The following is a 27,673-nucleotide window of genomic DNA, read 5'->3' as shown; positions in this document are numbered from 1 at the left end:
ATACGCGCCCGATCACCAGTTCTACTTATAAAAGTGTGTCCGTATTCTCATCTTAGTGTGCCCCGTTTCGTCTACTTAACTGGTGGCCAAACGACAAGCCAGTACTCCAAATTCATTTCTCATATATACCCTGAACACTCCATTATGAACTTTCAGTCTCCAGTGAGAATTCTCATTAAGAGAACACAACCTCAGCCATATGTGTTCCTTGAGGTAAATTTCTTTATCTTTTTTTTTTTTCATTTGAGCCCAAATCTTCCGCAATTACTTCGCTATTTCTATTTCCTTTTGGAGGGCCCATTACCAGGTGTGTCTGACGTACGGTCAACTGTGTTCACAGTACAGTAATCCAAGGCCCTGGTGGTGGTACTACCCCCCCCCCCCCCCCCACCTCTGACCCTATCCCCGTGGCTAACCCATCATCACGTGACCTCGGAATGAACCACGGGTACGGGTAAGGTCAAGGTCATCTTGTAGGGGGGGGTGGGGGGGCACAGACCAGTCTCCTCACGCCACCAGCGGAAGAAAAACGTATCAAGAGGTTGAAGCACAGACACACACACACACACACACACACACACACACACACACACACACACACACGCAGCCGTACGCCCCCCTCAAAGTCGCTGGGTCAGGCACGCCTGACGCGAAAGCCGGGAAGTGACGTCACACACGACACCGAGGACGACACAGTGGTCGTCATGGACGAGGGAAGGGATGGTGGTGGTGGTGTGTGTGTGTGTGTGTGTGTGTGTGTGGTCGTCCCACCGGACGACTCTCGGGTTTAATCAAACCCAAATGAGGAGAACGACTTCTTGTGTGTGTGTGTGTGTGTGTGTGTGTGTGTGTGTGTGTGTGTGTGTGTGTGTGTGTGTGATCTCCTCAAGTGTGTGTGGGTGACTGACAGGGAGCGTATATACACCCAGCCTGGGTTACGCCCGTGTCACACAGCCAGGGTGAGAGAGAGCCCCCTCCCCCCAACACAGCAGTGATTTCACGGGAGTGTTCACTGTTTCACAGGAAGGAGGGCAGTGTGGAAGACGGGGCTACCCTTACACCCCACCAGTGTAGCCTTACCCTTGTGTGTGTGTGTGTGTATACACCCCACCAGTGTAGCCTTACCCTTGTGTGTGTGTGTGTGTGTATACACCCCACCAGTGTAGCCTTACCCTTGTGTGTGTGTGTGTGTATACACCCCACCAGTGTAGCCTTACCCTTGTGTGTGTGTGTGTGTATACACCCCACCAGTGTAGCCTTACCCTTGTGTGTGTGTGTGTGTGTATACAGCTCAAGTGGTCTTACGTAAGACTTCGTCAAGTCAACGCTCCTTGGGCCGTACAGATGATAAACATCTTGGCGAAGTTCACTATGATAACACGCGAACACCTCCACCCACCCACCTCCCCTCCCAGAGAAATGGCTTCGCCCACTAACCCCTGAGAGAAATATCTTCCCTCACGAACCCCCTGAGTGAACTATCTCCACATACCAGACGCTGAGAGAAATATCTTCACTCACTAACCCCTGAGAGAAATATCTTATGTTTAACCCCAGAGATATCTTCCCTGTTTAACCCCAGAGAGAAGCATCTTCACTGTTTAACCCCAGAGAAATATCTTCCCTGTTTAACCCCAGAGAGAAATATCTTCACTGCTTAACCCCAGAGAGAAATATCTTCACTGTTTAACCCCAGAGAAATATCTTCACTGCTTAACCTCAATGAGAAATATCTTCACTGTTTAACCCCAGAGAGAAATATCTTCACTGCTTAACCCCAGAGAGAAATATCTTCACTGCTTAACCCAAGAGAAATATCTTCACTGTTTAACCCCAGAGAGAAATATCTTCACTGCTTAACCCCAGAGAGAAATATCTTCACTGCTTAACCCCAGAGAGAAATATCTTCACTGCTTAACCCCAGAGAGAAATATCTTCTCTAACAAGTGTGAGAAACATCTTCACACACACACACACACACACACACACACACACACACACACACACACATTCTCTCCCACTTGGCCCCGTCTGTTTATTTCTCTTCAGTGTAAGTACTGACACTCAGTCAGAAGCCCTCTCTCAGCCAGCCACACACACACACGGGCCACCTCGTGAAGCCAGCTTATAAGCTGACGCGAAAAGGAGGAGGCGGCAGCCGGGAAAAGGAAGAAGCCCCTGTTACTATGCTTCAAGACCCGGCAGGACGTCCTCGGGGCGCTGGTCAGAACGGACGCCACCAAGACCCACTCCTCGCACGGAAGCAGTCTCGTTGTTTACCCGCTATACACCACGACACTGAGAATATTTACCTTCCATCTATATATAGAAGGAGGAAAGGAAGGAAGGGAAGGAGGGAGGGAGGGAGGCTTCACCATGGCCCTGGTGGTGTGTGAGGCATTCATATCCAGGCGGGTTTGGTCCCCGGCAGCGGCGTCTGCCTCAGCGTTGCCACACCCGGGTCCTCCAGCAACCATTCATCCGCCAAGGTTGAGGGCCAACATTTCAATCTGGATGTGTAAGAGGCGTCGTATCGCTGCGATTCATGGTGACGGAGGTCCAGGCGTCGTCGTAATGGTGACGGAGGTCCGGGCGTCGTCGTAACACACACATATATATTTACTGTCTTGATAGACGACACAATAATGAGGGAGTCAATTGTTTTTTTTCTAACTTGTCAGCACCTCGATACGACCCTTGAGTACGTCATTACGACCCCCTCAGCACGACAGGACGACCCCTTGACCATGGCAGCACGACCCCTTGAGCACGACATTACGACCCCTTGAGTACGACATTACAACCCCTTAAGCACGACAGGACGACCCTTAAGCACGATAACACGATTCCCCGAGCATGAAAACACGACAGGTCGACCCTAGAGCATGACAGCACGACCCTTGAGCACGACAGCACGACCCTTGAGCACGACAGCACGACCCTTGAGCACGACAGCACGACCCTTGAGCGCGACATCACGACTCTTGAGCACGACGCAATACGACCCTTCAACAAAACGACGCGAACCTTGAACACGACGGAACGACCCTTTCACAACCCGTTACGACTCTTGAGTCTGACAGCTTGACCTTTGACCTGACCCCTTACTCTGAAGCGCCTACGAACTTAGAACGAAGTAATTACCAACACCTTTTCTCGGTATACCTGGGCGGCGGCGCAAAGAAAACGTAGGAGGGTTAACTATTTTTGACTTGATTTTCGCCATCTCTCGCCGCCCGCGCGGCATATCCAGCGACGCGCGTGCGCGAACTCGCAAGATCTTAGCAACAGATACACAGAGGAAGGGGGGGGGTCATGCGTAGCTGATATAAACTCCTCAGAGACTGAGGAACATCTTGTGAATATGAGATGGGTAGGAACCTCGCCTGTTATAAACAAGCCCCAGCCTTCAACCATGGCAAATAGTCCCTTTGGCCTGTGTTGTGAATGGAAACTATAACAAAACACATCGCAAATACATTTTGAATACAACGAAATGTGTGTTTCCACAGGGAGTCGACCAATACAACCTGGATGCAGTTGTGACAGGTCACGCACAACCTCCCGAGCTAACAAACGCTGCCAATTATCCAGTTATGTAAAACAATTAACCAATTTCAAAATGAATCTGATGAAATCGTAGAATTTTGGGTAACACTGTCAACTGATAGACCAATCGGGGTAGGGTGCCACGCGATATCGTATGAAAACAGATTAAACGAACTGGAAAATACCATTGGGGGAAAAGAATGGTAAAAACTTCGTTTTTTTTTTCTCGTTTTGTTTCGTAAAATAGCATAATCGAACGGGATCAGTGTTGCCAAGGTCCCAGTGGCGCAATCGGTTAGCGCACGGTACTTATATGACAGTGTCTGAGCCATGCCGGGGTTGTGAGTTCGAGCCTCACCTGGGACAAATGTTTAATCAAACCAATTAAGCAATCAATTGTGGCCAGTGAAAGCGCTGCCGACAGAATAACCTGCTAAGATGGAGATGGATATGCGAGTGTGACGTCTGTGTAAGTGTTGGCAATCCTGGCCCGGTCCGGACTGGCTGAAACACTGGACTTTGTACGTCAGGACTAATAACGTCCCCCCCCCCCCCTTTTGATCTCAGTTTCCCGCGATAGTGAGGTAGCGCCAGGAACAGACGAAGAAAGGCCACATTCGTTCACATTCTCAGTCTCTAGTTGGTCATGTGTAATGCACCGAAACCACAGCTCCCTTTCCACATCCAGGCCTCTACAGACCTTCCCTAAAAGAGACACACCAGTGTAGACCCCGTTGCTCATGGATGTGAGATGAAGGGTCTTCAATTACTTGTAATCGAATAGTCATTTCCTCAATTGGGGGCGACCATAGCCTAGCAGTTAGCGTTCCCGACTATCACACAAAAGGTCCTGGGTTCGATTCTTAGCTGTCGTAGGGTACTATGTGTTCTATGAAAGTGTACGTCCATATGCAATATATATATATATATATATATATATATATATATATATATATATATATATATAAGCGGTGATAGCCAGAGGTCGCTACACTGTGGGTGAGCGGTGCTTCATTAAGCTTCGGGCTAAACACAGCATCATGTTAATATTTAACGATGGGAGGGGCTCTACCAGCACCAACCTCCCCTTCAAACCCCAGCCTTGAAGGGGGAGGATGGCGTTGCTGGGGTCGCCTCCAAAGATTGCTAGAGGGAGTTGGGGTAGAATGGGAGATGAAGCAACGTTTTGGAGTTGAGGTTAACACAAACCCACGGTAAACAATATGTGTTGTCAGTAGTAACTGGGGGTCAGCTCTGGGATCAATACTGACCCGACCACCACACAATCCTGGTGGTGGAGGACCTGGTTATCCCGTCCCACGCACCACACAACACTGGTTATCCCGTCCCACGCACCATACAACACTGGTTATCCCGTCCCACGCACCACACAACACTGGTTATCCCGTCCCACGCACCACACAACACTGGTTATCCCGTCCCACGCACCATACAACACTGGTTATCCCGTCCCACGCACCACACAACACTGGTTATCCCGTCCCAAGCACCACACAACACTGGTTATCCCGTCCCACGCACCACACAACACTGGTGGTGGAGGACCTGGTTATCCCGTCCCACGCACCACACAACACTGGTTATCCCGTCCCACGCACCATACAACACTGGTTATCCCGTCCCACGCACCACACAACACTGGTTATCCCGTCCCACGCACCACACAACACTGGTTATCCCGTCCCACGCACCATACAACACTGGTTATCCCGTCCCACGCACCACACAACACTGGTTATCCCGTCCCACGCACCACACAACACTGGTTATCCCGTCCCACGCACCACACAACACTGGTGGTGGAGGACCTGGTTATCCCGTCCCACGCACCATACAACACTGGTTATCCCGTCCCACGCACCACACAACACTGGTTATCCCGTCCCACGCACCACACAACACTGGTTATCCCGTCCCACGCACCATACAACACTGGTTATCCCGTCCCACGCACCACACAACACTGGTTATCCCGTCCCACGCACCACACAACACTGGTTATCCCGTCCCACGCACCACACAACACTGGTGGTGGAGGACCTGGTTATCCCGTCCCACGCACCATACAACACTGGTGGTGGAGGACCTGGTTATCCCGTCCCACGCACCACACAACACTGGTGGTGGAGGACCTGGTTATCCCGTCCCACGCACCATACAACACTGGTTATCCCGTCCCACGCACCACACAATCCTGGTGGTGGAGGACCTGGTTGCGCTACCCCGACCACCACACAACATCGGTAACAGATCTGGTTGTCTTCCTTATATAACGTCTGATGCCAATAACGAACTCATAAGGTAAGAGTGCACAGCGAAACACGAAGCCAAGAACTGGCTGCCAAACATGTTTACAACGGAGACATCATGGCGTCTTCGTTTATAAGAAAGACTATGTCTGTCAGACAACATTACTAATGGTATATATATATATATATATATATATATATATATATATATATATATATTGGAAAGGATCACAATTTTGTGCGTGAACAAGTATATTCCTATGAGTCCACGGGAAAAATGAAACACGATAAGTTCCCAAGTGCACTTTCGTGTAATAATCACATCATCAGGGGAGACACAAGAGGGAAATATCAACTGACTCATATTTTTTTCTCTTGTGTCTCCCCTGATGATGTGTTTATTACACGAAAGTGTACTTGGGAACTTATCGTGTTTCATTTTCCCCGTGGACTCATTAAGTATAATATATATATATATATATATATATATATATATATATATATATATATATATATATATATATATATATATATATATACATATATATATATATATATATATATATATATATATATATATATATATATATATATATATATAATCACCACCGCAAGCATTTAACTGTATGGACTTTGTTCGCTGGAAATAATTTTCTCTATTCATGAATGCCTTCATGAAAACGATATTCAATATTGTCTTAGATGCAAAGGTCATTCCTCTTTCTGATTCCTCGAAGTAGAACATCGAAGTGACACACGAATCCTCTTGGACAGGCCTTCACTGAGGCTGGTGCCTTCGAGTTCTGTGGGTAAAACATGTGTTTAAAGCACTGAGGGTTGTGGGTAGACTCCAGCCAGGCTGGCAGGACAGGTGTTGAGTGGAAAACATGTGTCCCAGGTGAGGCTCGAACTCACAACCTCGGCATGGCTCAGACACTGTCATATAAGTACCGTGCGCTAACCGATTGCGCCACTGGGACCTGTGTGGCTCACCATAGGCCGACCACGTGCAGATGTAACCTCAATGCCTCACGGTGGCTCTGCACGTTGTTGGAGGGTTTCCTACCACACCACTCTACTTTCCTAGCACAGGATTATATCAAAATTGAGCAGATTTGACCAAATTGAAAAGACGACTGTTAGGGCAAGACGAATTTAGGTTTTATTACGACAGGTTATATTAAGCTAAAAAGAAAAGATTATGTTGGGATAAAAGTAATTAGGTTTTGTTAACGTAGTTCTGATGTTCCGCTTCGTCCACCACACAATACTGGTGGCGGAGGTCCTGGATGTCCCTCCCCGTCCACCACACAATAATGGTGGAAGACCAGCTTATTCCTTCCCACGCACCACACAAAACTAGTGGTGGAGAACCTGGTTCTTCCTTCCCATGCACCACACAAAACTAGTGGTGGAGAACCTGGTTCTTCCTTCCAATGCATCACACAATACTGGTTGTGGAGGACCTGTTTATTACTCCGCTTCGACCACCATAAAATATTTGTGGTGGAGGATCTGGATATTCCATCCCAGCCCATCACACAATTCTGGTGGTCGAACCTGGTTATCTCGCTCCGCCCACCACACAATAATTGTGGCGAAGGACCTGGTTTTTACATCATGCCCATCACACAACACTGGCGAAGGAGAACCAAAAGATCCCACCATGTCAGCCACACAATACTGGTAGTAGAAGATCTGGTTATGTCTTCCTTATATATGGTGTGATGCCAATGATGAACTCATTAAAGTTAGAGTGCATGGCCAGACACACACACACACACACACACACACACACACACACACACACACACGGACATTTGAAAGACTGCCATACATGTTTACGTGGGAGAGATCAAGGTTTCTTTCTTGAAGAGCTAGACTTGTGTTGTCAGACAGCATTACTCATGATATATAAGATTACTTATAATAAGAAGTATTTATCAGTACGTACTTAATTCACTAGTAATTATTAGACCCTCACTCATGAATGACTTTATGAAAACAACATTCAATATTGCATTAGATGCAAAGGTCATTCTTTTCTCTGGTGTCTCGAAGTGGAACATCGAAGTGACACAAGAATCCTCTTGGACAGGCCTTCACTGAGGCAGTTTTCTTCGAGTTCTGAAGGTAAAACTTGGAGTTTAAACTTGGCACTGAGGGTTGTGGGTGGACTCCAGCCAGGCTGGCAGGACAGGTGTTGCCTGGAAAACATGTGTCCCAGGTGAGGCTCGAACTCACAACCTCGGCATGGCTCAGACACTGTCATATAAGTACCGTGCGCTAACCGATTGCGCCACTGGGACCTGTGTGGCTCACCATAGGCCGACCACGTGCAGATGTAACCTCAATGCCTCACGGTGGCTCTGCACGTTGTTGGAGGGTTTCCTACCACTCTACTTTCCTAGTACAGGATTATATCAAAATTGAGCAGATTTGACCAAATTGAAAAGACGACTGTTAGGGCAAGACGAATTTAGGTTTTATTACGACAGGTTATATTAAGCTAAAAAGAAAAGATTATGTTGGGATAAAAGTAATTAGGTTTTGTTAACGTAGTTCTGATGTTCCGCTTCGTCCACCACACAATACTGGTGGCGGAGGTCCTGGATATCCCTCCCCGTCCACCACACAATAATGGTGGAAGACCAGCTTATTCCTTCCCACGCACCACACAAAACTAGTGGTGGAGAACCTGGTTCTTCCTTCCCATGCACCACACAAAACTAGTGGTGGAGAACCTGGTTCTTCCTTCCCATGCATCACACAATACTGGTTGTGGAGGACCTGTTTATTACTCCGCTTCGACCACCATAAAATATTTGTGGTGGAGGATCTGGATATTCCATCCCAGCCCATCACACAATTCTGTTGGTCGAACCTGGTTATCTCGCTCCGCCCACCACACAATAATTGTGGCGAAGGACCTGGTTTTTACATCATGCCCATCACACAACACTGGCGAAGGAGAACCATGTCAGCCACACAATACTGATAGAAGAAGATCTGGTTATGTCTTCCTTATATATGGTGTGATGCCAATGATGAACTCATTAAAGTAAGAGTGCATAGCCAGACACACACACACACACACACACACACACACACACACACACACACACACACACACACACACACACGGACATTTGAAAGACTGCCATACATGTTTACGTGGGAGAGATCAAGGTTTCTTTCTTGAAGAGCTAGACTTGTGTTGTCAGACAGCATTACTCATGATATATAAGATTACTTATAATAAGAAGTATTTATCAGTACGTACTTAATTCACTAGTAATTATTAGACCCTTACTCATGAATGACTTTATGAAAACAACATTCAATATTGCATTAGATACAAAGGTAATTCTTTTCTCTGGTGTCTCGAAGTGGAACATCGAAGTAACACAAGAATCCTCTTGGACAGGCCTTCACTGAGGCAGTTTTCTTCGAGTTCTGAAGGTAAAACTTGGAGTTTAAACTTGGCACTGAGGGTTGTGGGTGGACTCCAGCCAGGCTGGCAGGACAGGTGTTGCCTGGAAAACATGTGTCCCAGGTGAGGCTCGAACTCACAACCTCGGCATGGCTCAGACACTGTCATATAAGTACCGTGCGCTAACCGATTGCGCCACTGGGACCTGTGTGGCTCACCACAGGCCGACCAAGTGCAGCTGGAACCTCAATGCCCCACGGTGGCTCTGCCCGTTGCTTTATCTAAACTGACTAGATTAGATTATATCAATAAAACGACTGTTAGGTTCCATTACGACGAGTTATATTAAGCCAAGTTTGAACGCGTGTTTTCCCTACAGAACTCGAAGGTACCAGCCTCAGTGACGGCATGTCAAAAAGGATTCTTGTGTCACTTCGATGTTCCACTTCGAGAAACCAGAAAAAGGAATGACCTTTTACATCTGAGGCAACATTAAGAAGTGTTTTCATAAAGTCATTTATGAGTGAGAAGAACGGAAGAACCACTGAACTAAATACATACAGGTAAATACTTGTAATGATAAATGCTCTTATATACCATTAGTACTGCTGTATAACATTAAGACAGAAGCCATGAACTTCCCGACGTAAGCACGTATGGCAGCCTTCCAGGTGTTTGCTCCATACCAACTGGGCTTCATGTGTCTCGCTACACGTTCTTACTTGAATGAGTTCATTACTGTCATCACACCATTTCTATTGAAGACATAACCAGATCTTCTACCAGTATTGTGTGGGGTTTGGCTGGGATACCTAAGTCCTCTACTACTACTATTTTGAAGCTGGTGTGTTGGGATAACCATGACCTTCACCACTACTATTGTGTGGTGTGCAGATTGGTATAACCAGGTCCCTTACCACCAGTATTGTGTGGTATGCGGAGCGCTATAAGTCCCTCACCACCAGTATTGTGTGGTGGGTGGAGCGGTATGACCAGATCCTCTACCACGAGTATTATGTGGTGGACGAGGTGGGACATGGAGGTCCCTCACCACCAGCATTGTGTAGTGAACGAGACGAGATAATCAGGACTTCCACCACCAGTATTGTGTGGTGGGCGGAACGGGTTAACCAGGACTTTCACCACCAGTTTTCTGTGGTGGGAGGGAAGGAATAATCAGGTCCTTTACCACCATTATTGTGTGCTGGACGAGGTAGGACACACATGTCCTCTACCACCAGTAATGTGTGGTGGTCGTGACGTAATACACAGGTCCAGCACAACCATGACACAGAGCAGACTTTTCTGGTGGAGAGCACACTGACCATGGCTTGGTGAAGCTTTTATTTCAGTACAGGTTGGTCTAAACTCAAACATTTGTCACCTGATTTGAACTATACTCAAACCTCATTACTTTTATCATGATATGTGCTCATAGTTTCCAGCTTGATATAACCTGTGTTAATGGAACCTAACTAAATTTACCTTAACCTAACAATCGTCTTATATTTGACCATATCTGCTCAATTTAGATAAAATCCTGTGCCATTAGACTAGGGTGGTAGGAAACCCTCCAACAACGTGCAGAGCCACCGTGAGGCATTGAGGTTACATGTGCACGTGGTCGGCCTATGGTGAGCCACACAGGTCCCAGTGGCGCAATCGGTTAGCGCACGGTACTTATATGACAGTGTCTGAGCCATGCCGAGGTTGTGAGTTCGAGCCTCACCTGGGACACATGTTTTCCACACAACACCTGTTCAGCCAGCCTGGCTGGAGTCTACCAGCAACACTCATTGCTAGTTTAAAGCATAGGTTTGACCTACAGAACTCGAAGGTATCTGCCTCAGTGAAGGCTTGTCAGGTAATACTCTTGTGTCACTTCGATGTTCCACTTCGAGAAAACAAAAAGGAATGACCTTTTACATCGAAGGCAACATCAAGTAATGTTTTGACGAATTCATTCACGCGTGAGGAAAAAGAATACTTACCAGCGCACTAAGTAAATACAGATAAATACTTGCAATGATAAATGTTCTTATATACCATTAGCACTGGTGTGCGACAACAGAAGACTATCTCTTCAATAAAAGGTCATGATCTTTCCGAGGTAAACATATAAACTGCAGCGTTCCAGATGTTTGCTGTATACCAGGCTGGCTTCGTGTGTCTCGCTGTGCTTCCTCCCTTGACTGAGTTCATTGTTGGCATCACACAATCTATAGTGAAGACATAACCAGATCTTCCACCAGTATTGAGTGGCATTCGGGTGGGATAACTAGGTCCTCCACCACCAGTAGTGTGTGGTTGGCCCGTTGGAATAATCAGGTCCTCCACCACGAGTACTGTGTGGTGTGTGGGGCGCTATAACTAGGACCTCCGCCACCAGCATTATGTGCTGAAAGGAACGGAATATTCAGGTCCTTTACCAGCTTTATGGTTGGATAGACGGTAGACGGGTCGGGGCAGGGCGTCCAAGTCCTGTACCACCAGTGTTGTGTGGTCGTCGTGGGTTAATACCCAGGTCCTGCGCCACTGTGACAGACGAACAGGCATTTCTGGTGGGGAGAACACTCACCATGGCTTGGTGAAGCTTTATTCCAGTACAGGTTGCTCTACACCTAAACATTTGTCACCTGAACGGAACTAACCCAAACCATATTAGTTGCGGAACATCAGAACTAAGTCAACAACACCTAAGTACTTTCATCCCAACATAGCCTTTTCTTTTTAGCTTAATATAACCTGTGGTAATGAAACCTAACTATAATTCATCTTGCCCTAACAGTCGTCTCTTCAATCTGGTCAAATCTGCTCAATTTTGATATAGTCCTGTGCTAGGAAAGTAGAGTGGTAGGAAACCCTCCAACAACGTGCAGAGCCACCTGGGGCATTGAGGTTACATGTGCCCGTGGTCGGTCTATGGTGAGCCACACAGGTCCCAGTGGCGCAATCGGTTAGCGCACGGTACTTATATGACAGTGTCTGAGCCATGCCGAGGTTGTGAGTTCGAGCCTCACCTGGGACACATGTTTTCCAGGCAACACCTGTCCTGCCAGCTTGGCTGGAGTCGACCCACAACCCTCAGTGCTAGTTTTAAACACACGTTTTACCCACAGAACTCGAAGGTACTAGCCTCAGTGAAAGCCTGTCTAAGAGGATTCTTGTGTCACTTCGATGTTCCACTTCGAGAAACCAGAAAGAGGAACAACCTTTGCATCTGTGACAATAATGAATATTGTTTTCGTAAAGTCATTCATTATTGAGGATCTAATAATTACTAGTCAATTAAGTACGTACTGGTAAATACTTCTAATTATAAGTAATCTTATATAACATGAGTAATGCTGTCTGACAACACAAGTTTGTCTCTTCAGTAAAGAAGCCATGATCTCTCCCACGTAAACATGTATGGCAGCCTTTCAAATGTTCGTGTGTGTGTGTGTGTGTGTGTGTGGCTATGCACTATTACTTTAATGAGTTCATTATCGGCATCACATCATATATACGACATAATCAGATCTTCAACTACTAGTATTGTGTGGCTGGCAAGATGGGATCATTAGGTCCAACACCAGGTTTGTGTGGTGGTCAGGGCGGGATAACCACTTCCTTCACTACCCGTATTGTGTGGTGGACGGGGAGGGACTTGAAGGTCCTTCACCACCAGTATTGTGTGGTGGGCGGAGCGAGATAACCAGGTTCGACCACCAGAATTGTGTGATGGGCTGGGATGGAATATCCAGGTCCTCCACTACAAATATTTTATGGTGGTCGAAGCGGAGTAATAAACAGGTCCTCCACAACCAGTATTGTGTGATGGGTGGGAAGGAAGAACCAGGTTCTCCACCACTAGTTTTGTGTGGTGCGTGGGAAGGAAGAACCAGGTTCTCCACCACTAGTTTTGTGTGGTGCGTGGGAAAGAATAAGCTGGTCTTCCACCATTATTGTGTGGTGGACGGGGAGGGACATCCAGGACCTCTGCCACCAGTATTGTGTGGTGGACGAGGCGGGACATCAGAACTAAGTCAACAAAACCTAATTACTTTTATCCCAACATAGTCTTTTCTTTTTAGCTTAATATAACCTGTCGTAATAAAACCTAAATTCGTCTTGCCCTAACAGTGGTCTTTTCAATTTGGTCAAATCTGCTCAATTTTGATATAATCCTGTGCTAGGAAAGTAGAGTGGTAGGAAACCCTCCAGCAACGTGCAGAGCCACCGTGAGGCATTGATGTTACATCTGCACGTGGTCGGCCTATGGTGAGCCACACAGGTCCCAGTGGCGCAATCGGTTAGCGCACGGTACTTATATGACAGTGTCTGAGCCATGCCGAGGTTGTGAGTTCGAGCCTCACCTGGGACACATGTTTTCCAAGCAACACTTGTCCTGCCAGCCTGGCTGGAGTCTTCCAGCAACCCTCGGTGCTAGTATTAAACTTCAAGTTTTCCCTACAGAACTCGAAGTTACCCGCTTCTGTGAATGCCTGCCCAGGAGGACTCTTCTGTCACTTCGATGTTCCACTTCGGGAAACCAGAAACAGGAATGACTTTTGCATCAAAGGCAACATTAAGTCATGTTTCCATGAGGTCATTCATGAGTGAGGAGAAAAAAATAGTGTCCGTTGAACTAAGTACATACAGGTAAATAATTGTAATGAAAAATGTTCTTATATACCATTAGCACTGCTTTATGTCAACAGAAGACTGTCTGTTCAAGACAGAAGCCATGATGTTTCCGACGTAAACATATATGGCAGCCTTCCAGATGTTTGCTCCATACCAGTTTGGCTTCGTGTGTGTGTGTCGCTATGCATTCTTATTTGATTGAGTTCATTGTTGGCATCACGCCATCTATAGTGAAGACATAACCAGATCTACCAGTATTGTGTGGTGTTCGGGTGGGATAACGAGGTCCTCCACCACCAGTATTGTGTGGCTGGCATGTTGGGATAACCAGGTCCTCCACCACTAGTACTGTGTGGTAGGCAAGGCGGTTTGGTATAACCAGGTCCTTCACCACCAATGTTGTGTGGTAGGTGGAGCGGTAGAACCAGATGCTCCAACACCAGTATCATGTGGTGGACCGGGTAGGACTGAAAGTCCACCACTAGTATTGTGTGGTGAGCTAGGCGGGATAATCAGGACTTCCACCGCCACTTTTCTTCTGTGGTGGGTGGGAAGAAAGAACCGGGACCTTCACCACCATTATTGTGTGCTGGACGAGGTGGGACATTCAGGTCCCTTACCAGCATTATTGTGGGATAGGCGGGGCAGGACATTCAAATATTCTACCACTAGTACTGTGTGGTGCTGGCGGACAGAAAAAACAGACTTCTCTCGTTGAGAATACATTTACCATGGCTTGGTGAATCTTTACTCCAGTGCACGTTGGACTAATGTCAACTATTTGTCACTTGATCAGAATTAACCAAACCAGAACTCATTAATTCTGTCATGACATAGCCTTTATCAGCTTGATTTAACTTATCGTAATGGAAGCTAACTAGATTTACCTTACCGTAACAGTAGTCGTCTTAATATGGTGTTATCTGCTCAGTTTAGATAAAATCCTGTGCTAAGTAACTAGAAACCCTCCAACAACGTGCAGAGCCACCTGGGGCATTGAGGTTACATCTGCACATGGTCGGCCTATGGTGAGCCACACAGGTCCCAGTGGCGCAATCGGTTAGCGCACGGTACTTATATGACAGTGTCTGAGCCATGCCGAGGTTGTGAGTTCGAGCCTCACCTGGGACACATGTTTTCCAGGCAACAGCTGTCCTGCCAGCCTGGCTGGAGTCTACCAGCAACAGTAGGTTAACCCGCCACACTACCTTTACTCTCAGTACTGATTTAAGACACAAGTTTTACACACAGAACTCAAAGGTACCGGCCTCAGTGAAGGCCTGTCCTGGAGGATTCTTGTGTCACTTCGATGTTCCACTTCGAGAAACCAGAAATAGGAATGACCGTTTACATCTGAGGCAATATCAAGAAATGTTTTCGCGAAGTCGTTCGTGAGTGAGGAGAAAAGAATAATTACCATTGAACTGAATACATACAGGTAAATACTTGTAATGATAAATGTTCTTAAATACCATTAGCACTGCTGTATGACATCAGAAGACTGTCTCTTCGAGACAAGCCATGATGTTTCCGAGGTAAACACGTATGACAGCCTTCCAGATTTTTGCTCCACACCAACTTCGCTTCGTGTGTCTCTCTATACATCCTTATTTGAATGAGTTCTTTATTGGCATCACACCATTTATAGTGAAGACATAACCAGATCTTCTACCAGTATTGTGTGGTGTTTGAATGGAATGACCAGGTCCTCTACAACCAGTATTGTGTGGCTGGCATGTTGGGCTAACCAGGTCCTCCACCACTAGTACCGTGTGGTAGGCAAGCTGATCCTTCATCACCAGTTTTGTGTAGAGGTCGGGACGGGTTAACTAGATCCTCCACCACCAGTTTTTTTATGATGCGTGGGAAGGAATAATCAGGTCCTTTACCATCATTATTGTGTGGTAGACGGTACAGGGAGGGACGTCCAAGTCCTGTACCACTAGTATTGTGTGGTGATTGTGGTGTAATAACCAGGTCCTGCACCGTTAGGAGAGAAAAACAAGTTGGTTTAAACCCAAATATTTGTCACCTGATCTGAAACTAACCGAACCAAACCTGATTACTTTTATCCTGACATAGATTTCTTTTAGCCTGATACAACCTGTGCTGATAGAACATAACTAAATTGACCTCACCCAGACAGTAGTCTATTCATATGATCTAATCTCATTTTACATAAAATCCTGTGTTAGGAAACTAGAGTTGTGGGTGACCCTCCAACAACGTGCAGAGCCACCGTGAGGCATTGAGGTTACATCTGCACGTGGTCGGCCTATGGTGAGCCACACAGGTCCCAGTGGCGCAATCGGTTAGCGCACGGTACTTATATGACAGTGTCTGAGCCATGCCGAGGTTGTGAGTTCGAGCCTCACCTGGGACACATGTTTTCCACACAACACCTGTCCTGCCAGCCTGGCTGGAGTCTACCCACAACCCTCAGTGCTAGTTTTAAACTCAAGTTTTAGCTTCAGAACTCGAAGTGTGATGGGTTAAGCACCTATTGTGGGTAGACTCCAGCCAGGCTAGCAGGACAGGTGTTGTGTGGAAAACATGTGTCCCAGGTGAGGCTCGAACTCACAACCTCGGCATGGCTCAGACACTGTCATATAAGTACCGTGCGCTAACCGATTGCGCCACTGGGACCTGTGTGGCTCACCATAGGCCGACCAAGTGCAGCTGGAACCTCAATGCCCCAGGTGGCTCTGCACGTTGTTGGAGGGTTTCTAGTTACTTAGCACAGGATTTTATCTAAACTGAGCAGATCGCACCATATTAAGACGACTACCGTTAGGCTAAGGTAAGTCTAATTAGGTTCCATTAGGGTAAGTTAAATCAAACTGATAAAGGCTATGTCATGACAGAATCAATGAGTTTTGGTTTGGTTAATTCTGATTAAGTGACAAATAGTTGATTGTAGTCCAACGTGCACTGGAGTAAAGATTCACCAAGCCATGGTAAATGCATTCTCAACGAGAAAAGTCTGTTTTTCTGTCCGCCAGCACCACACAGTACTAGTGGTAGAATATTTGGATGTCCTGCTCCGTCTACCCTACAATAGTGGTGGTAAGGGACCTGAATGCCCCACCTCGTCCAGCACACAATAATGGTGGTGAAGGTCCTGGTTATTTCTTTCCACCCACCACAGTAGAAAAATGGTGGTGGAAGTCCTGATTATCCCGCCTAGCTCACCACACAATACTAGTGGTGGACTTTCAGTCCTGCCCAGACCACCACATAATACTGGTGGCGGAGCATCTGGTTCTACCGCTCCACCTACCACACAACATTGGTGGTGAAGGACCTGGCTATACCATACCGCCTTGCCTACCACACAATACTAGTGGTGGAGGACCTGGTTATCCCAACATGCCAGCCACACAATACTGGTGGTGGAGGACTTCGTTATCCCACCCGAACACCCGACAATACTGGTAGAAGATCTGGTTATGTCTTCACTATAGATGCCCTGATGCCAACAATGAACTCAGTCAAATAAGAATGCATAGCGACACACACACACGAAGCCAAACTGGTATGGAGCAAACATCTGGAAGGCTGCCATATACGTTTACGTCGGAAACATCATGGCTTCTATCTTGAACAGACAGTCTTCTGTTGACATAAAGCGGTGCTAATGGTATATAAGAACATTTTTCATTACAAGTATTTACCTGTATGTACTTAGTTCAACGGTAACTATTCTTTTCTCCTCACTCATGAATGACCTCATGGAAACATGACTTAATGTTGCCTTTGATGCAAAAGTCATTCCTGTTTCTGGTTTCCCGAAGTGGAACATCGAAGTGACGAAAGAGTCCTCTTGGGCAGACCTTCACTGAAGCGGGTAACTTCGAGTTCTGTAGGGAAAACTTGAAGTTTAATACTAGCACCGAGGGTTGATGGTAGACTCCAGCCAGGCTGGCAGGACAGGTGTTGAGTGGAAAACATGTGTCCCAGGTGAGGCTCGAACTCACAACCTCGGCATGGCTCAGACACTGTCATATAAGTACCGTGCGCTAACCGATTGCGCCACTGGGACCTGTGTGGCTCACCATAGGCCGACCACGTGCAGATGTAACCTCAATGCCTCACGGTGGCTCTGCACGTTGCTGGAGGGTTTCCTACTACCTCAGTTTCCTAACACAGGATATTACTGTTACGAACACGTGTGTGCCCACATGTTCGTGTATATGTATGTGTGTGTCTTTGTGTATAGTATAAGTGCTATTTCATGTTAGGACGAGGGCCAAGGCCTTCCCTCCGCTATCGGCTCGGATTTCACTTCCCTAACCGAACCATTAAGTCTCATGTCTTCCTCATACCTTCGAGAGGGAAACCAGATGGCCATCAATCCAGTCCACCTCGACACTCGGACCTTCCATCCGAGGCACCAGGTCAAGATGGGGTCAACCTACGGCCCCCATACAGTGTCGTCGCTGTCAGGACAAGAGAAGGTGGAGCCTCTAGGCAGATGTGGGACGAACTTAAGTTCCTTTCAGCCAGTCAGCTGTTTTACGGGTGACACCTCCAATCACCGCCGGACCTGTGGCCCTCCAGCCAAGTAGGAGTGGCACTTGGCACCCTCCTCCAATCACAACTGGGCCTTAGGCCCATAGCCAATCAAGGGTGGCATCACAGGGTAACAGGGCGGACACAAGTCGTTCCTGTTTGTAATAAAAACCTCTGACACCCGCTGAGCCTCGATTCCTTCAGCAGTCCCGAGCCCATCAAGGTAATGTGAGTTTTCACTGTCTCGAACCCTGTAGCCACCGCTGCCCCAGTTTGTAAGATGTTTACTGTGTCACGTCAGGTTCAGCTAAGTGTAACGATGATGTTTACCGTGTCACGTCAGGTCTAACTAAGTGTAAAGTTATCGAATAAATTGTCATAAAGGAAAGAGATCTCCTGGCTTGAAATCTTATCTGGAATGTTAACTCATGTTCAATGTTCAATGTTAAACTCATGTTCAGTGTTAACTTAAATGAAAGTAATTCTGATGTTGGTGTTTGTTTAATCCCATGACTTTAATTAAGATAGTGTTATTCTGCGTTGTGTAACGTAACAAATCTAACGTCCTTGCGAAGCCAAGGATCAGCATAGCATTTGTAACATACATATGTTACTGGGGACCTTGCTTGAATAAGTATTGAGTTCGTAACGTTACCTAAACTGAGCAGATTAGGCCATATTGATAAGACTACTGTTACGGTAAGATAAATTTAGTTAGGTTCCACTAACAGGTTATATCAAATTAAAGAAAAACGAGATTGTACCAATAGAGAAGTAATGAAGTTTGGTTTGGTGTGTTCAGGTGAAAAATGTTTGGGTTTAGACCAACCTGTACTGGAATAAAGCTTCACCAAGCAATGGTTAATGTACTCTTTCTGGTGCATGATTTGGTTATCATACCACTACCACGACCATCAAATAATACTGAGGGTAAAGTACCTGGATGTCCCTCCCCGTCCTTCACACAATAACGGTGGTGCAAGACTTGGATGTCCCTCCCCGTCCACCATACAAAACTAGAGGAGGAGGACCTGGTTACTGCTTCCCAAGCACCACACAGAACTGGAGGTGGAGGACCTGGTTACTGATTCCCAAGCACCACACAAAACTGGAGGTGGAAGACCTGGATACTGCTTCCCAAGCACCACACAAAACTGGAGGTGGAGGACCTGGTTACTACTTCCCAAGCACCACACAAAACTGAAGGTGGAGGACCTGGTTACTGCTTATCAAGCACTACAAGAAATTGGTGATGTTGGAGGACCTGGTTATTCCTTACTACACAGCTCACAATTCTGATAGTGGAGTACCTGGTCATTCCGCCCCGACTACTACACAATACTTAGTTCGCTGTTAATTATGTCATTTTCTCCTCAATCATGAATGACAATAAAACCACAACTTAATATTGCCTCAGATGTAAAAGGTCATTGCTCTCTCTGGTTTCTCGACATGGAACATCGAAGTGACACAAGAATCCTCTTTGACATGCCTTCACTGAGGCTGGTACCTTCGAGTTTTCTAGGGAAAAGATACGTTCAAAATTAGCTCAATATAACTTGTCGAAATGGAACCTAATTTTTCTTACCTCAACAGTCGTCTTCTTGGTATCATCTAATCTGCTCTAATAAGATAAAATCCTGTGCAGAGCCACCGTGAGGCATTGAGGTTACATCTGCACATGGTCGGCCTATGGTGAGCCACACAGGTCCCAGTGGCGCAATCGGTTAGCGCACGGTACTTATATGACAGTGTCTGAGCCATGCCGAGGTTGTGAGTTCGAGCCTCACCTGGGACACATGTTTTCCAGGCAACACCTGTCTTGCCAGCCTGGCTGGAGTCTACCCACAACCCTCAGTGCCAGTTTTAAACTCAAGTTTAATCTACAGAACTCGAAGTGTGGTTGGTTAAGGAACTGTTGCTGGTAGACTCCAGCCAGGCTGGCAGGACAGCTGTTGCCTGGAAAACATGTGTCCCAGGTGAGGCTCGAACTCACAACCTCGGCATGGCTCAGACACTGTCATATAAGTACCGTGCGCTAACCGATTGCGCCACTGGGACCTGTGTGGCTCACCATTGGCCGACCACGCGCAGATGTAACCTCAATGCCTCACGGTGGCTCTGCACGTTGTTGGAGGGTTTTCCACCACCTCAGTTTCCTAGCACAGGATATGGGTTTAGACCAACCTGTATTAGAATAAAGCTTCAGCAAGCCATGGTTAATGTACTCTTTCTGGTGTATGATTTGGTTATCAAACCACCACCACGACCATCAAACAATACTGAGGGTAAAGTACCTGGATGTCCCTCCCCGTCCACCACACAAAACTGAAGGAGGAGCAACTGGTTACTGCTTCCCAAACATCACACAGAACTGAAGGTGGAGGACCTGGTCATTCCGCCCCGACCACTACACAATACTTATGGTGGAGACTGAAGAGAGTCTTCAGTTGTCATACGGCATCACTAATGGCAATAAGAACATTTATCATTTGAGGTATTAACTTGTATGTGCTTAGTTCGCTATTAATTATGTCATTTTCTCCTCAATCATGAATGACTTCATAGAAACATAATATTGCCTCAGATGTAAAAGGTCATTGCGTTTTTTGGTTACTCGAAGTGGAACATCGAAGTGACACAAGAATCCTCTTTGACAGGCCTTCACTGAGGCTGGTACCTTCGAGTTCTGAAGGGAAAACATGCGTTCAAACTTGGCTCAAAATAACTTGTCGTAATGGAACCTAATTTTTCTTACCTTAACAGTCGTCTTCTTGATGTTATTTAATCTACTCAGTTTAGATAAAATCCCGTGTAGAGCCACCGTGGGGCACTGAGTTTCCAGCTTCACGTGGTCGGCCTATGGTGAGCCACACAGGTCCCAGTGGCGCAATCGGTTAGCGCACGGTACTTATATGACAGTGTCTGAGCCATGCCGAGGTTGTGAGTTCGAGCCTCACCTGGGACACATGTTTTCCAGGCAACAGCTGTCCTGCCAGCCTGGATGGAGTCTATCCACAACCCTCAGTGCCAGTTTTAAACTCAAGTTTTACCTACAGATCTCGAAGTGTGGTTGGTTAAGGAACTGTTGCTGGTAGACTCCAGCCAGGCTGGCAGGACAGGTGTTGTGTGGAAAACATGTGTCCCAGGTGAGGCTCGAACTCACAACCTCGGCATGGCTCAGACACTGTCATATAAGTACCGTGCGCTAACCGATTGCGCCACTGGGACCTGTGTGGCTCACCATAGGCCGACCACGTGCACATGTAACCTCAATGCCTCACGGTGGCTCTGCACGTTGTTGGAGGGTTTTCCACCACCTCAGTTTCCTAACACAGGATATTACCTAAACTGAGCAGATTAGGCCATATTGATAAGCCTTCTGTTACGGTAAGATAAATCTAGTTCCATTAACAGGTTATATCAAGCTAAAGAAAATTGAGACTGTACCAATATGGAAGTAATGAAGTTTGGTTTGATGTGTTCAGGTGACAAATGTTTGGGTTTAGACCAACCTGTACTGGAATAAAGCTTCACCAAGCAATGGTTAATGTACTCTTTCTGGTGCATGATTTGGTTATCATACCACTACCACGACCATCAAACAATACTGAGGGTAAAGTACCTGGATGTCCCTCCCCGTCCACCACACAATAATGGTGGTACCAGACTTGGATGTCCCTCCCCGTCCACCACACAAAACTGGAGGTGGAGTACCTGGTTACTGCTTCCCAAACATCACACAGAACTGGAGGTGGAGGACCTGGTTACTGATTCCCAAACACCACACAAAACGGGAGGTGGAGGACCTGGTTACAGATTCCCAAACACCACAAAACTGGAGGTGGAGGACCTGGTTACTGATTCCCAAGCACCATACAAAACTGGAGGTGGAGGACCTGGTTACTGCTTCCTAAGCACCACAGAAAACTGAAGGTGGATGACCTAGTTACTGCTTCCCAAGCACCACGCAAAACTGTAGGTGGAGGACCTGGTTACTGCTTCCTAAGCACCACAGAAAACTGAAGGTGGAGGACCTTGTTACTGCTTCCCAAGCACGACAGAAACCTGGAGGTGGAGGACCTGGTTACTGCTTCCTAAGCACCACACAAAACTGAAGGTGGAGGACCTTGTTACTGCTTCCCAAGCACCACTTAAAACTAAAGGTGGATGACCTGGTTACTGCTTATCAAGCACAAGAAACTAGTGGTCGCGGAGGACCTGGTTATTCCTTACCACGTACGTAGCTCACAATTCTGGTGGTGGAGGACCTGGTCATCCCGCCCCGACCACTAAACAATACTTATGGTGGGGACTAAAGAGAGTCTTCAGTTGTCATACGGGATCACTAATGGTATATAAGAATATTCATCATTTGAATTAATAACTTATATGTACTTAGTTCGCTGTTAATTATGCCATTTTCTCCTCAATAATGAATGACTTCATGGAAACATAATATTGCCTCAGATGTAAAAGGTCATAGCTCTTTCTGGTTACTCGAAGTGGAACATCGAAGTGACACAAGAATCCTCTTTGACAGGCTTTCACTGAGGCTGGTACCTTCGAGTTCTCTTGGGAAAAGATGCGTTCAAACTTGGCTTAATACAACTTGTCGAAATGGAACCTAATTTTTCTTACCTTAACAGTAGTCTTCTTGGTATCATCTAATCTGCTCTAATAAGATAAAATCCTGTGCAGAGCCACCTTGGGGCATTGAGGTTCCAGCTTCACGTGGTCGGCCTATGGTGAGCCACACAGGTCCCAGTGGCGCAATCGGTTAGCGCACGGTACTTATATGACAGTGTCTGAGCCATGCCGAGGTTGTGAGTTCGAGCCTCACCTGGGACACATGTTTTCCAGGGAACACCTGTCCAGCAAGCCTGGCTGGAGTCTACCCACAACCCTCAGTGCCAGTTTTAAACTCAAGTTTTATCTACAGAACTCGAAGTGTGGTTGGTTTAGCAACTGTTGCTGGTAGACTCCAGCCAGGCTGGCAGGACAGGTGTTGTGTGGAAAACATGTGTCCCAGGTGAGGCTCGAACTCACAACCTCGGCATGGCTCAGACACTGTCATATAAGTACCGTGCGCTAACCGATTGCGCCACTGGGACCTGTGTGGCTCACCATAGACCGACCACGCGCAGATGTAACCTCAATGCCTCACGGTGGCTCTGCACGTTGTTGGAGGATTTCCTACCACCTCAGTTTCCCAACACAGGATATGGGTTTAGACCAACCTGTACTAGAATAAAGCTTCACCAAGCCATGGTTAATGTACTCTTTCCGGTGCATGATTTGGTTATCATACCACTACCACGACCATCAAACAATACTGAGGGTAAAGTACCTGGATGTCCCACTCCGTCCACCACACAATGATGGTGGTTCAGGACTTGGATGTCCCTCCCCGTCCACCACACAATAATGGTGGTACGAGACTTGGATGTTCCTCCCCGTCCACCACACAAAACTAGTGGAGGAGGACCTGGTTACTGCTTCCCAAGCACCACACAAAACTAGAGGTGGAGGACCTGGTTACTGCTTCCCAAGCACCACAAAACTGGAGGTGGAGGACCTTGTTACTGCTTCCCAAGCACCACTTAAAACTGAAGGTGGAGGACCTGGTTACTGCTTCCCAAGCACCATACAAAACTAAAGGTGGAGGGCCTGGCCATCCTGCCCCGACCACTACACAATACTTATGGTGGAGACTGAAGAGAGCCTTCAGTTGTCATACGGGATCACTAATGGTAATAAGAACATTTATCATTTGAGGTATTAACTTGTATGTACTTAGTTCGCTGTTAATTATGTCATTTTCTCCTCAATCATGAATGACAATAAAAACATAACTTAATATTGCCTCAGATGTAAAAGGTCATTGCTCTTTCTGGTTACTCGAAGTGGAACAACGAAGTGACACAAGAATCCTCTTTGACAGGCCTTCACTGAGGCTGATACCATCGAGTTTTCTAGGGAAAAGATGCGTTCAAAATTAGCTTCATATAACTTGTCGAAATGGAACCTAATTTTTCTTACCTTAACAGTCGTCTTCTTGGTATCAGCTAATCTGCTCTAATAAGATAAAATCCTGTGCGGAGCCACCTTGGGGCACTGAGTTTCCAGCTTCACGTGGTCGGCCTATGGTGAGCCACACAGGTCCCAGTGGCACAATCGGTTAGCGCACGGTACTTATATGACAGTGTCTGAGCCATGCCGAGGTTGTGAGTTCGAGCCTCACCTGGGACACATGTTTTCCAGGCAACACCTGTCTTGCCAGCCTGGCTGGAGTCTACCCACAACCCTCAGTGCCAGTTTTAAACTCAAGTTTTATCTAGAGAACTCGAAGTGTGGTTGGTTAAGCAACTGTTGCTGGTAGACTCCAGCCAGGCTGGCAGGACAGGTGTTGTGTGGAAAACATGTGTCCCAGGTGAGGCTCGAACTCACAACCTCGGCATGGCTCAGACACTGTCATATAAGTACCGTGCGCTAACCGATTGCGCCACTGGGACCTGTGTGGCTCACCATAGGCCGACCACGTGCACATGTAACCTCAATGCCTCACGGTGGCTCTGCACGTTGTTGGAGGGTTTACTACCACCTCAGTTTCCTAACACAGGATATTACCTAAACTGAGCAGATTATTCCATATTGATAAGACTACTGTTACGGCAAGATAAATTTAGTTAGGTTCCATTAACAGGTTGTATCAAGCTAAAGAAAAACGAGACTAACAATATAGAAGTAATGAAGTTTGGTTCGATGTGTTCAGGTGACAAATGTTTGGGTTTAGACCAACCTGTACTGGAATAAAGCTTCACCAAGCCATGGTTAATGTACTCTTTCTGGTGCATGATTTGGTTAACATACCACTACCACGACCATCAAACAATACTGAGGGTAAAGTACCTGGATGTCCCACTCCGTCCACCACATAATAATGGTGATGCAGGGCTTGGATGTCCCTCCCCGTCCACCACACAAAACTGGAGGTGGAGTACCTGGTTACTGCTTCCCAAACATCACACAGAACTGGAGGTGGAGGACCTGGTTACTACTTATCAAGCACCACAAGAAATTGGTGTTGGAGGACTTGGTTATTCCTTACCGCACAGCTCACAATTCTGATGGTGGAGGACCTGGTCATTCGGCCCCGACTACTACACAATACTTAGTTCGCTGTTAATTATGTCATTTTCTCCTCAATCATGAATCACTTAATAAAAACACAACTTAATATTGCCTCACATGTAAAAGGTCATTGCTCTCTCTGGTTTCTTGAAGTGGAACATCGAAGTGACAAGAATCCTCTTTGACAGGCCTTCACTGAGGCTGGTACCTTCGAGTTTTCTAGGGAAAAGATGCGTTTAAAATTAGCTTCATATAACTTGTCGAAATGGAACCTAATTTTTCTTACCTTAACAGTCGTCTTCTTGGTATCATCTAATCTGCTCTAATAAGATAAAATCCTGTGCAGAGCCACCTTGGGGCATTGAGGTTCCAGCTTCACGTGGTCGGTCTATGATGAGCCACACAGGTCCCAGTGGCGCAATCGGTTAGCGCACGGTACTTATATGACAGTGTCTGAGCCATGCCGAGGTTGTGAGTTCGAGCCTCACCTGGGACACATGTTTTCCAGGCAACAGCTGTCCTGCCAGCCTGGATGGAGTCTACCCACAACCCTCAGTGCCAGTTTTAAACTTAAGTTTTACCTACAGAACTCGAAGTGTGGTTGGTTAAGGAACTGTTGCTGGTAGACTCCAGCCAGGCTGGCAGGACAGGTGTTGTGTGGAAAACATGTGTCCCAGGTGAGGCTCGAACTCACAACCTCGGCATGGCTCAGACACTGTCATATAAGTACCGTGCGCTAACCGATTGCGCCACTGGGACCTGCTTAGCTTGGGATCAACCACGATCATCTGGGACATTATATATATATATATATATATATATATATATATATATATATATATATATATATATATATATATATATATATATATATATATATATAAAGTTGATATTCTTTTGTGAGTTATCTGCATATCATATACATATGACTTAGTGTCCCAGGCCATTCTGTCAAACATATACAACATATGTTATTACTAGTAGAACCTGTGACAATACTGCTTCTAGTGCTACTAATAATGATAATAATGATAATTTTTTCAAACACACTCGCCATTTCCTGCGTTAGCGAGGTAGCGTTAAGAACTGAGGCCTAAGCCTTAGAGGGAATATTCTCACTTGGCCTAGTAGAACATGACCTTAACTTTATTATGATCTCGAACTCTGGGGGGGGGGGGGGGCTTAAAATCAACACCCAGGGGTGGTGTTCCCCTTGTGTTACTGTAGGGATGCAAACTCAAGGGTTCGAAGGCATGGTTTACCCCTGAGGGAGATAATGCCATACAAGTGAGCCCTGATGGGTCGGGGAAAGCCGACGCCCCCCCACGTATACCCTCACCCTCGGACAACATTACCTGACCTTCCCTCACAAACACTTCTCCAATCTTCCTTTTTCTCTGCTGAGGCCGAGGAGGCTCAAACCTCAGATCCCTTGACCGTCTGTAAGCAATACATCGCCAGGAACGACTCACGAAAACTGGACACGTAACAACTCACACGATAAAAGCCCTATAGAGCTTTCTTAAAGCATTTACAAGTCGACAAACGAAACATCTTGAACGTACAAAGAACGACATGTGTTTCCTGTGAAGAGCTATGCCTCGATTTCTAGAGATGGTGTAACGAAACCACCGTCATATGAGAAATCCAGAGTTCGCCAGGGGGAAACACTTTGGTCTATCACCTCACAAAACATAGAGGGGGGGAAAATAATAATCATGTAATGGAACGTCCGTCCAGATAGATAAAGGTGTAAATTTCTTAAAGCCGTCTCATCGTCTGGGTATAACTTGACACAGGCCATTGAACAGCTCTCAACCAATCCCCAAGACTGACTAACATGATGTACGACCACTTCCAAGGAAAGAGAAAAAAATTTTCCCATTGTTTTTACTCATCTGCCGAATATCATATTAAAGTAACCCATGGTAATAGTAAACACGGAGGTGAAGCAGTCGATATAAAATGGCCCATAACAATGCTGGAAAGGCTTTCAATGACTAGTCAGTTGTTGCTTGCTCTCTCTCTCTCTCTCTCTCTCTCTCTCTCTCTCTCTCTCTCTCTCTCTCTCTCTCTCTCTCCATTGTGTTGAGTCCCACACATTCCAAGACATGCTAAATATAGCGAAGGTGACTCCCGAACACAA

At 46.5% G+C, this 27,673-nt stretch overlaps 21 non-coding genes across 21 annotated transcripts; 11 read left to right on the top strand and 10 right to left on the bottom strand.

Annotated features, from left to right (window-relative positions):
- The first annotated feature begins 3,825 nt into the window (after positions 1–3,825).
- Positions 3,826–3,915, top strand: TRNAI-UAU (transfer RNA isoleucine (anticodon UAU)). Its single transcript is given in 2 exon segments — positions 3,826–3,863; positions 3,880–3,915. It is a non-coding gene; the product is annotated as a tRNA-Ile (tRNA).
- A 2,794-nt stretch (positions 3,916–6,709) lies between these two features.
- On the bottom strand, positions 6,710–6,799 carry TRNAI-UAU (transfer RNA isoleucine (anticodon UAU)). The gene is given in 2 exon segments: positions 6,710–6,745; positions 6,762–6,799. It is a non-coding gene; the product is annotated as a tRNA-Ile (tRNA).
- A 1,239-nt stretch (positions 6,800–8,038) lies between these two features.
- On the bottom strand, positions 8,039–8,128 carry TRNAI-UAU (transfer RNA isoleucine (anticodon UAU)). The gene is given in 2 exon segments: positions 8,039–8,074; positions 8,091–8,128. It is a non-coding gene; the product is annotated as a tRNA-Ile (tRNA).
- A 1,239-nt stretch (positions 8,129–9,367) lies between these two features.
- Positions 9,368–9,457, bottom strand: TRNAI-UAU (transfer RNA isoleucine (anticodon UAU)). The gene is given in 2 exon segments: positions 9,368–9,403; positions 9,420–9,457. It is a non-coding gene; the product is annotated as a tRNA-Ile (tRNA).
- A 1,442-nt stretch (positions 9,458–10,899) lies between these two features.
- Positions 10,900–10,989, top strand: TRNAI-UAU (transfer RNA isoleucine (anticodon UAU)). Its single transcript is given in 2 exon segments — positions 10,900–10,937; positions 10,954–10,989. It is a non-coding gene; the product is annotated as a tRNA-Ile (tRNA).
- A 1,201-nt stretch (positions 10,990–12,190) lies between these two features.
- Positions 12,191–12,280, top strand: TRNAI-UAU (transfer RNA isoleucine (anticodon UAU)). Its single transcript is given in 2 exon segments — positions 12,191–12,228; positions 12,245–12,280. It is a non-coding gene; the product is annotated as a tRNA-Ile (tRNA).
- Positions 12,281–13,528: 1,248 nt separating this feature from the next.
- TRNAI-UAU (transfer RNA isoleucine (anticodon UAU)) lies at positions 13,529–13,618 on the top strand. The gene is given in 2 exon segments: positions 13,529–13,566; positions 13,583–13,618. It is a non-coding gene; the product is annotated as a tRNA-Ile (tRNA).
- A 1,304-nt stretch (positions 13,619–14,922) lies between these two features.
- TRNAI-UAU (transfer RNA isoleucine (anticodon UAU)) lies at positions 14,923–15,012 on the top strand. Its single transcript is given in 2 exon segments — positions 14,923–14,960; positions 14,977–15,012. It is a non-coding gene; the product is annotated as a tRNA-Ile (tRNA).
- Positions 15,013–16,174: 1,162 nt separating this feature from the next.
- Positions 16,175–16,264, top strand: TRNAI-UAU (transfer RNA isoleucine (anticodon UAU)). Its single transcript is given in 2 exon segments — positions 16,175–16,212; positions 16,229–16,264. It is a non-coding gene; the product is annotated as a tRNA-Ile (tRNA).
- A 173-nt stretch (positions 16,265–16,437) lies between these two features.
- TRNAI-UAU (transfer RNA isoleucine (anticodon UAU)) lies at positions 16,438–16,527 on the bottom strand. Its single transcript is given in 2 exon segments — positions 16,438–16,473; positions 16,490–16,527. It is a non-coding gene; the product is annotated as a tRNA-Ile (tRNA).
- Positions 16,528–17,833: 1,306 nt separating this feature from the next.
- On the bottom strand, positions 17,834–17,923 carry TRNAI-UAU (transfer RNA isoleucine (anticodon UAU)). Its single transcript is given in 2 exon segments — positions 17,834–17,869; positions 17,886–17,923. It is a non-coding gene; the product is annotated as a tRNA-Ile (tRNA).
- A 2,178-nt stretch (positions 17,924–20,101) lies between these two features.
- On the top strand, positions 20,102–20,191 carry TRNAI-UAU (transfer RNA isoleucine (anticodon UAU)). Its single transcript is given in 2 exon segments — positions 20,102–20,139; positions 20,156–20,191. It is a non-coding gene; the product is annotated as a tRNA-Ile (tRNA).
- Positions 20,192–20,364: 173 nt separating this feature from the next.
- Positions 20,365–20,454, bottom strand: TRNAI-UAU (transfer RNA isoleucine (anticodon UAU)). Its single transcript is given in 2 exon segments — positions 20,365–20,400; positions 20,417–20,454. It is a non-coding gene; the product is annotated as a tRNA-Ile (tRNA).
- Positions 20,455–21,271: 817 nt separating this feature from the next.
- On the top strand, positions 21,272–21,361 carry TRNAI-UAU (transfer RNA isoleucine (anticodon UAU)). Its single transcript is given in 2 exon segments — positions 21,272–21,309; positions 21,326–21,361. It is a non-coding gene; the product is annotated as a tRNA-Ile (tRNA).
- A 173-nt stretch (positions 21,362–21,534) lies between these two features.
- TRNAI-UAU (transfer RNA isoleucine (anticodon UAU)) lies at positions 21,535–21,624 on the bottom strand. Its single transcript is given in 2 exon segments — positions 21,535–21,570; positions 21,587–21,624. It is a non-coding gene; the product is annotated as a tRNA-Ile (tRNA).
- A 1,530-nt stretch (positions 21,625–23,154) lies between these two features.
- Positions 23,155–23,244, top strand: TRNAI-UAU (transfer RNA isoleucine (anticodon UAU)). The gene is given in 2 exon segments: positions 23,155–23,192; positions 23,209–23,244. It is a non-coding gene; the product is annotated as a tRNA-Ile (tRNA).
- Positions 23,245–23,417: 173 nt separating this feature from the next.
- Positions 23,418–23,507, bottom strand: TRNAI-UAU (transfer RNA isoleucine (anticodon UAU)). The gene is given in 2 exon segments: positions 23,418–23,453; positions 23,470–23,507. It is a non-coding gene; the product is annotated as a tRNA-Ile (tRNA).
- A 1,048-nt stretch (positions 23,508–24,555) lies between these two features.
- TRNAI-UAU (transfer RNA isoleucine (anticodon UAU)) lies at positions 24,556–24,645 on the top strand. The gene is given in 2 exon segments: positions 24,556–24,593; positions 24,610–24,645. It is a non-coding gene; the product is annotated as a tRNA-Ile (tRNA).
- Positions 24,646–24,818: 173 nt separating this feature from the next.
- Positions 24,819–24,908, bottom strand: TRNAI-UAU (transfer RNA isoleucine (anticodon UAU)). Its single transcript is given in 2 exon segments — positions 24,819–24,854; positions 24,871–24,908. It is a non-coding gene; the product is annotated as a tRNA-Ile (tRNA).
- A 1,025-nt stretch (positions 24,909–25,933) lies between these two features.
- TRNAI-UAU (transfer RNA isoleucine (anticodon UAU)) lies at positions 25,934–26,023 on the top strand. The gene is given in 2 exon segments: positions 25,934–25,971; positions 25,988–26,023. It is a non-coding gene; the product is annotated as a tRNA-Ile (tRNA).
- A 173-nt stretch (positions 26,024–26,196) lies between these two features.
- TRNAI-UAU (transfer RNA isoleucine (anticodon UAU)) lies at positions 26,197–26,286 on the bottom strand. Its single transcript is given in 2 exon segments — positions 26,197–26,232; positions 26,249–26,286. It is a non-coding gene; the product is annotated as a tRNA-Ile (tRNA).
- Between the last annotated feature and the right edge of the window lie 1,387 nt (positions 26,287–27,673).

This window comes from Panulirus ornatus, chromosome 57, assembly GCF_036320965.1.
Source record: "Panulirus ornatus isolate Po-2019 chromosome 57, ASM3632096v1, whole genome shotgun sequence".
Classification (NCBI taxonomy): Eukaryota; Metazoa; Arthropoda; class Malacostraca; order Decapoda; family Palinuridae; genus Panulirus; species Panulirus ornatus.
Note: the sequence above shows the minus strand (reverse complement) of the source record. Positions and strands in the feature narration are given on the sequence as shown.